Consider the following 9,394-nt stretch of genomic DNA (forward strand, 5'->3'; position numbering starts at 1 on the left):
CTAGAAGATGATCAAAGAAAAAAAAAAAAGGTCTACCGACTCACCCCTGCCTGGCCCAGCATAGGGACTGGTCAAGCATGTGCGTTAAATATTACTAGATTCTCATCTATTCTTTTCACCCAGCTTGCTAGCTCACTTGCTCTCTCTCTCTCATTTTTTTTTTTTCAAAAAAATAAATAAATGAGTTCTGGGTTGGCTGAAGATTTCGGCAATGTGACTGCTGTGCAGATGGATCCTGCTGAAGCTGGGGCTGGCTCTCTGGGGAGTAGCATGAAATGCTGGTTTTCAAAACCTGAACAGCGTGTAAATGGCAGCTAAAAAGAAAATGCAGATTGGTGCTGAGTGTTAATTGTCTCTTCCTCTCTTCTTCACACACTTCAGAGACCCAAGTGGTGGCAGAGAGGCAGGCCTGCCCCTCGTGGGATGGGCTTTTTTTTTTTTTCCTTTCAAGCTGGACTGAGAGAATAACACCTAGAGCCCAAGTCAAAACATGGATTTTTTTTTCCTTTTTTTTTTTTTTTTCAAGTTCTCATCTGATGAAAGTCAGGGAGGTGCACGAAGCTTATAATGAAAGTAAGGGTCTGCAGAGAATGAGTCGATGAGATGTGACACAGAAAGGGGAAACAGGATGTCTTTGTTTTGAAATGACAGGCGATAAGCTATGGGGTGCCTGGTGAGATTTTAGTCCATAACTAGGTAGCAACCTGTCAAACGCAGGCCCCTTAAATGCATCACAAGAATTCTCACTTGAGATGATTTCAATTCTAGCTCCGTGCATGCGTGCATGTGTGTGTGTGTGTGTGTGTGTGTGTGTGTGTGTGTGTGTGTGTGTGCGCATATACAACAAAATATAATCGAATGTCAAAAAAGCATTGTCAGGTCCTGTGAAGGGTACAATTGTAACCACACAGGTATGAGACACTTAAAATCCTCCCATCACCTTCCATGCCTGAACGGTGACAAGGTCAGGCTCTGGAGCAGAGCCCGGTCCCTGAGCTATTTATTTGCATCTCTGAAGACTCTTGTTAACTCCCAAGATGTTAATCAAGCAGAATCCTGATTGACTGTCATTTCTCTTTACGCTTTTTTTCTAGATGAAATGGGGTGATTTGATTTTGTACAGTTCCATATAAGATGGGGCCAAAGAGAAGCAACTGAGGAAACTGACTCCACCTTGGCAAAGAAGAATAGAATGTGGAATCTTTAGGTTTTTGGGGTTTTTTTTGTTGTTTTTTTTTTTTTTTAAATCAATTCTCTGTGCCCCACCTGAGCCGCCATTCATTCCCTTTGCCGGCTGATACCTTCTCTCCCTTTCTGCACCATTTCTGAGAAGACCTGTCCCTCGAGTGCCAGCCCCATTCTGACTTGCCAGTTGGAAACCAAAAAATAAGTGATTACAAATGAGAATAAGTTTTTTGTTTGTTTGTTTTTGTTTTTCGAGACAGGGTTGAAAATAAGTTATTATCTGCATCCATGCTTGCCTTTGTGATAGAACGTCAAGCTGGGTTCCACCCTTTCGGTTCACTGATTTGGCTGGAAAATGGGGTGGATATTGTCCAAAGACATGACTTCCTATTGCTGTTGCTCCTGTTATCACACTCCAGTTTCTCTCAGCACCATTTTGTTTCCTAACCGAGACAGGGAGCTCTCAGCCTACAACGGGGCAACGGTTGACTCTAATAAGAATGAATGGGACTCCTTGCAGCTGTGTGCAAAAGATGAGAGTGTCTCAAGGAACTGGGGAAGAAGGGGGGTGGGGTAGGTCATCCCAGCTGGCTCCACCTCTGAAATGGAGCTCAGGTGGGAGACAGAGAAGAATTGCCTGTTGACTCTGAGCCCGGTTATGGAGACGCCCACAGGTTAACAGTTCCATTCCAAATCCATCATCTTGGCAGAATCACCGTAGAGTAATGGCGACTAATAAATGAGAGTAGTGGTGGCAACTGCTAAAAGGGAGGCTGATGTTGAGTAATGGATTTCAGGGCACGACTGTCTTCCCTGCCTGCGTGCAGGGGATAAGCTTAGCCCTACTCTTCCCAGAGCTAGCACAGGATGAAGCTGCTGTCCTACTCTGTGTCAGCATTAACTTGATTCCAGTGTGGCTGTGTACGAGCTCCAGGCAAGGTCTCGGAACTGCTTAAATGTGGCTAGTTAGCTGTTGAACATAAAGTAGAGCCGTTGTCACAGAGACGCCTCCATTCAGTGATGTCAGGTGGCAGACCCATCCATGAGCCTCATATGCAGGCTGGTCCCAGCTGATCTTGGCATCTGTTAGTTTGGATTTGAAGTGGTTCTCTTCATATGCTGGTGTCCCAGTTAGTGGCACTATTGAGAGGTGGTAAAAGCTTTAGGAAGGGAGACCTCGGGAGGAAGTGGGACACAGGAATCATGTCCTTGGAAGGGATCAAAAGTCTCTGTTCCTTTGTTCTCTTTCATTCTCTGAGAATTGAGTAACTTTGCTCTACCAAACCCTCTCTGCCACCATATTCTACCTCAACTCAGAACTAAGTGGCAGGGAGCCAGGTGGTCACACTTAAACCATGAACCAAAATAAATCCTCCCGCCTCAAAGTGTTTTTCTCAGGTGTCTTGACACTGTAGCAGAATTCTTACTAATCTAACAAATTTAGGGGTATGGAGAATGGGAGTGGGAGAGATTGCGCAATGGTTGAGAGTCCTTGTTGTGCTTCCAGAGGACTCAAGTTTGGTTTCTAGAATCCAGGTGGCTCATAGCCTTCTGTAACTCCAGCTCCAGGATCATTTAATGCCCCCTTCCTGCCTCTAAGGGTTCCTGTATAGGAATGGTATACACATAGACATATACATGCATGCACATGCACACACACATACAAACACACACACACACACACACACACTGATTTTGAAAAATGACACAGTAACTAGGTCTATCTAAACCTCATCCACAGGCAAAACCATGACATGGCATCCCAGACAGAACCATGCTCTACGAATCTATAAGGCTAGAACCATGCGAAACTAGCCCTACGAATCTATAAGGCTTGAAGTCAGAGCAGAAATCATCTGGTAGAACAGGAGTCAAGAGGAAACTAACTGAAATGGGCCATGAAATGCTAGAAATGTTTCCAGAGTGATAGAAATGATCTCAATCAAATGTGGGTTGCATAAGTGTCTGCGTTTTGTCAAAACTAATCAAGTTATGCACATAGTGTCTATACACATCACTGTATGTGAATTATACTTTCATTTTTTTTGATAGGGTGTTATTTCTTATGTAGGAGGTCTTGAGAGGGCAATTCTAGCACTGTTCACTGCCAGCCAGCCTTTCTGATACTAGGTGGAAAAGGACAGTGCCCAAGTTCCGTTCCAGGTGTCCTACATCCCCACTGTGTGCAGAAGCAGCTCACACCAAAGCCTGTACCTGAAACTCAACCCACTACTCACCCAGCCCTTCAGAAAAGCTCCGCCCACCAAACCCAGCCCTTCAGAAAGGTCCCTGGCTGCTCTGAGGCTGCATCTTCATTGATGATGTGAAAGCTAATGCACTCCATGTACCCTAAAAGTTCACTGCAGGAAAAAAAAATGTTTTTATAAGTTGGGAAGAGCCACAGGAATATAGCTCATACACCATCTCAAAATGAATATAACTGTTTAGACACATGCCTGAAAGAGATGAGATCCTTGGTGTAGTGTTAAAACTCTAATTGGGAAATCTGCTATGAGAATATCCATAAACAAGTTATTACTAAATAACCATAAGCAATAATGGTATGAATTTTACTCTACGGTACACAGGTATGAAATAACACTGCATTTCTTTAATTATATCATCTATTCTAAGCCTCCCCTAGTCTGAAAGGTTGGGCTCTCAGATCAATTTGAGTTCATGTTGATCAACTCTTCAGTGTAGCATTACCAGCTCATAACCTCAGATTTATCATGGATTAATCATGTGCTGTGCAGACACAAAATACAAATTCCCTCTTTTCCCTCCTGTTATCCTCAAGATGTTGAAGACAATGGTGTGTGTGTGTGTGTGTGTGTGTGTGTGTGTGTGACAGTCACTGCTGCCATATGTGTTCATAAGACATAAATATTTTGAAACAACCCAACTGTATATGTATGTGTGTTAGATATTCTATGGCTGTGAAAACAGACCTAAGCAAAAAAAACCTTAAGGATATAAAGATTAATTTTCTTATAGTTTCAGGGGATTCAGTCATAGTGGGAAGGACATAGTGGAGTAACTCCCCTCATGGCAGCCAGGAACAGAGAGTTAGAACGCATGTGCTAGAGACTCTCTTCTTCCTGCTTTAATTCTAGCCTAGCCTAGCACTGGAAGGATTTACTCACTGGAAAGGCCTTCACAAACACAGGGATATCCTTTATTAATTTTCTGGGCATTTGTAAATAAAATGGAATTGAAAATCAAAAATTAATCAAGACTAACATATGACTAATACATTTATTTGTATGTTAAACATAATGTATAAACATTCCAGTAACATCTCCAACTCCTAAAGGTAATCGCTCATACATTTCAGGTCAACCAAGTAAAGAGAGTAGGCTTAATGGATGCAACTCATTTCAAAGGCCTTCAGTGGTAATGAGAAAAACATTCTCCTTAATTGTGGACAATCAAATACTCTTGGGTTAGGGGAGATGAGAAGCTTCAAAAATATGACCTGAACCACTCTTAAAGTAACTTAAATTGGGAACCATCTTCAGTGTTGAAACAGAAACTCATATGGAGGAAGAAGTATAACAACCTACTGTTCTAAGGAGCAATCCAAAATCAACAGATAGTCAAAGAAAACAGAGGGGAAAAAAATCATAGAAGATATTTCCAAAGTGAAAAAAGAAGATATTTCCAACCTAATTGCCCTATAGAGGAGTAGGTTTTTTTCTAAGGATGGCAGCAGTTCTTCAGCACCTGAGAGACTGGCTGTGACAAGATAATGTAAATATTGGACTAGGAGTCTTCTACATTCAGTGCTAATTGCTCATCATTCTGACATCAAAGAATATATTAATTTGCCAGAATCTCCTCTTGGTATTATCAGGTATAAATAAAAGTAAATTATCCTGAACCAGAGGAACAAGTCCACAGAGAAGCACCATCATGGACCTGCAGAGTGAATGCACAAGAGCCCAAGCCTCACAGCACATAGCCCTGAAAGGCTGCTGCTTCCTTGGGTCCAAGGTGATCTAGTGTCAATACACAAAGGTTCCGACCCGATAATCTGAAGATCAGAGATAGGAGACTCTAGATACCAGAAAAATGTCCATTCGAGATCCGAGATTCAAAATTATTACAACCAATAGTAGGAAGGCTAATGTGAACCCCAATTAGGAGTTTGCCAAATATTTTATGTCCCATTTTCCTTTGAGAATCTGTAAAATTTATCACCACTTTATGTAGGAAAATGTGCACTTGCAGAAACATAGACTATCATGCTTATACTTGTAAGACTTTATTTTGAACCCCTATAGTCCACTGAAGAACTACACGTTAAGAACAGCAACCACTGTTATAATTTGCCTCCGTCATGCATGATGGTGTATTGGTTTTCTCATATGAATCAATCTTCCTAAAGCTCAATCAATTTTAATAAATGAACATTGTTTCAATTCAGGGAATACTGAAGTAGGGAGGAATAACAAGCTGTCTCTCAATTTGATAGGTTTTTGTTGTTGTTGTTGTTGTTGTTTTTGCTGTTGTTTGTTTTGTTTGTTTTTCCTATTGGAAGAGCAAGGGAAAGAAGATAAGCTTAGATGACAGCTTTCCTGAAGGGACTATAAAGTATGTTGAACTCAGTGGTTTGCCACTGGATTCTGAATCCAAGAATCATCCAAAATGCAGAGATGCTTCAGTTAAAAAAAAAAAAATTACAACCATAGAGAAACTGGTTATTTCTTCCCCTAATCTAGCTCTGTGTTTAGGCTGGCCCAAGTCTACTGCTCTCAAACAGGTCCAGAAAAGGGACTTCTTCCATCATGCAAATGCCTTTGTCTTGCATTCAAATTAATTTAATGCTATTACCAAAGGAGCAGGAAACATGGGCGATTAGTTACCTACTTTTGCATATCAAATTTCCCCAGAACTTAGAAGTTTAAGTTAACAAATACTTATTACATCAGCTTTTCTGTGCAGGATGATTGTGTGAGGTGATTTTTACCTCACACATATAGTCATTCGAGCACTACCAAGGTGCTAGACGAGTCTGTGGTCTTATCTGAGTGAAGAGCCACATCTAAGCTCTTCATAGGGTTATTGGCATAATAACCAATAGTAGCATGGCCTTCTGGACTGAAGCTCTCACTTTCCTTACCCTAGTCAAATGGGTCTTTCTACTGCATGACTCTCAGCATGGAATCTAGAGGCCCTGAGAGCAACAGAGCCGGAGTGTGAAAGACAGCAAACAAGGAAGAAGTCACAGCCTTTCACAGCCTAATCTCAGGAGCTTTGCCTCTTCCTTGTAGTCGCCCATTTATTAAAGACTCTCTCTCACTCAGCTTACATTAGAGGGAAAGGTTTACACAGAAGTTTGAATACCAGGAGGAAGTACATGGTAAGCCATTCTATAAATTGCCTACCAAGCATTTCACTTTTAAGGCTATATCCAAAATAATTGAAGCAGAAAGTAAAAAAGATACTTAGAACTCAATGTTTATAGCTGTATTATATTATATTATATTATATTATATTATATTATATTATATCTGCCAATGGTAGAAATCAGACATCTGATCAACATCAACAGACAAATGGATAAGTAAATTTGTGTACATATATATACAGTGGAATATTATTCAATAATGGGGTGGAATGTACTTATGATATATGCTACAGTATGAATAAGCATTGAAACACACTAAATATAGTAAAATGTACACACAAGAACAAATATTGTGTTATTCTGACTATATAAAGTATCTAGGACATTTAAACTTAAAGACAGTATATTAGCAGTTATTAACTTTGAATAGGAAAATGAAGAATTATTGCTGAGAGTGGGAAACTGGTTTGGTCAGTCAAGTACTTATCATGCAAGCATGAAGACATGAGTTTGTATCCCCAGAAGTTAGACTAAAAAGGCTGGGTGTTGTCTTCCTACTCTAGGGGACAGAGCTAAAAGCAGAGACAGGCAGATCCCTGGAGCTCACTGGCCAGTCAGTCAAGCCCATCAGGAAAGGTTGAGTTCAGTGAGAGGCCTTAAAAGATGGGGGGGGGGGGGGGCTGGTGAGATGGCTCAGTGGGTAAGAACACCCGACTGCTTTTCCAAAGGTGCAGAGTTCAAATCCCAGCAACCACATGGTGGCTCACAACCATCCTCTGATCTGACTCCCTCTTCTGGAGTGTCTGAAGACAGCTACAGTGTACTTACATATAATAAATAAATCTTAAAAAAAAAAAAAAAAAAAAAAAAGATGAGTGGGAAGTAATCCGGGAAGATGCTTGACATTGACCTCTGGCTTCCATACGCACCTGCACGCTCCACCTACTTAAACTCATTTATGCACACGTCCATTTACACACATATTACACACAATGGTTTGTTTTGTTTTTTTTTTAAGTAAAATGTATCACTGCTTAATAGATACAGAATTTCTGTATGGGATGATGAGAATGTTTTGGAAATAGCCACAGATGTCCAGCCTGGTGAGTCTAATTAGTGCTACTGAATTTTATGCTTTAGATGATTTACATGGCAAATGGTTATGTTTCACCACAATTTTTGAAAAGATAATGAGTATAATAGGTGCTGACAATTAGCAGAAATAACTACTTGACCATTAGCAGAGGTTCACACTGGTAAGTGTGTTTGCCTTGAACTATGTCTTTTTCCATCTGAGATAGTAACAAAACTGTAGATGGGAGGAGGAAGGTGGTCAAATTTACTTCATTAACAGCTCCTTTCTTTATTGCTATAAAGAAAGGCACCACGTTTTCCACAAATTCTTAATATAAACAGTCTGCTGAGATTGTGCTGAGTCCTGCATAGCCATGCAGCAGGGATGGTGTGACACAGCTCCTGCCCCTGGAGTAGAGCTAGCAGGACCTGGGCCTCTATGATTATTGACAGTCTCTGGGTATAAGGCTTGTTTGTATATTTTACTTTATGTCCTTCTTTCAGGTCATATCTTTTTTTAAAGATTTATTTATTTATTTATTATATGTAAGTACACTGTAGCTCTCTTCAGACATTCCAGAAGAGGGAGTCAAATCTCATTGCGGATGGTTGTGAGTCACCATGTGGTTGCTGGGATTTGAACTCAGAACCTTCGGAAGAACAGTCGGGTGCTCTTACCCGCTGAGCCATCTCACCAGCCCTCAGGTCATATTTTACTTTATGTCCTTTTTTCCAAGTTACTGATTCCATGATAATCAAAACCAACATGAGTCTGGGAGTCAAGGATGTGTCTAATGTCCTTAGCAAAATGGGAAAAGCTGTGACGTTCAGGACAGCCTTTAAGGCTGTAGGAAAAACTCTGAAAACATGAGTTCAAGAATGTATAATTTCTCAACTATGCAAAGTATAAGGATAAAATATGAACTGTATTAAGGGCTTTACAGACCTAAAAGAACAGAGGCAGTTGTACTATAAGCCAGCTTGTCAGAAAAATATTAAGGAAGGAAATAAAGAGACTCAGGGAGTGGTGATCACAGGGAAAGATCCCACCCAGCTAAGTTGATTGTGTGTGCTTACAAAGGCAGGCAGACTTCTGAGTTCAAGGTCAGCCTGGAATGGAGCAAGTTTAGGCCTAGGTGTGGTGAGAATGGTGATCAGAGCCACATTCCACCCAGTTAGCTTATTATCCATGCTTACTAAGGCTGGCAGATCTCTGAATTCATTTGCCATGTTAAAAACAAACAAACGAACAAACAAAAAAACCATGTACCTGCTGTCTTCTCCAAAGAATCAAGGGGCTAAGGTCATAAAATGCTGAATTATGGAATAATCAAAAGGGAACCTGGAGTAAATGACTGAATTAATGTGCAAATAAAAGACTGGGCTTTAGTCTGTGAGAGAGAGCTACCCAGAGAGAACTGCTTGGAGAGTGAACACAGATCATTTAGAATTTTTCTAACAGGATTTCTAACCTTGGTTGGAAAAACCTAAGAATTACTTAGAGAGCTAACACAGCTCTTTTGGAATGTTTTTCCTAGCCACTTTTTCTTTTGGGAATTTGTCTTGTGGGTTCTCTGACTCTGTCTAGCAGGTTTTCTGACGTTGGTTGGAAAATGCATGTGCTATCCAGGGAGCTTTTAGGATTTTTTTTTTTTTTTTTACACAGGAGAGATGTCGCTAGCAGAGAGCTATCTCTCGAGCAGAAAGCAGAGCTGTCAGCTTGTTTCCATGATTGGCTTCAAATAGTTTGTTTCTCTGCTCCCATACACCTTGCTCAGGACC

General features: G+C 40.7%; 1 non-coding gene across 1 annotated transcript; it reads left to right on the forward strand.

The window, feature by feature from the left end:
- The first annotated feature begins 9,039 nt into the window (after nt 1-9,039).
- On the forward strand, nt 9,040-9,103 carry LOC115065202. The gene has a single exon (XR_003844988.1). It is a non-coding gene; the product is annotated as a U7 small nuclear RNA (small nuclear RNA).
- The last annotated feature ends 291 nt before the right edge of the window (nt 9,104-9,394 follow it).

The sequence above is a fragment of the Mus pahari genome, chromosome 12 (assembly GCF_900095145.1).
Source record: "Mus pahari chromosome 12, PAHARI_EIJ_v1.1, whole genome shotgun sequence".
Lineage (NCBI taxonomy): Eukaryota > Metazoa > Chordata > Mammalia > Rodentia > Muridae > Mus > Mus pahari.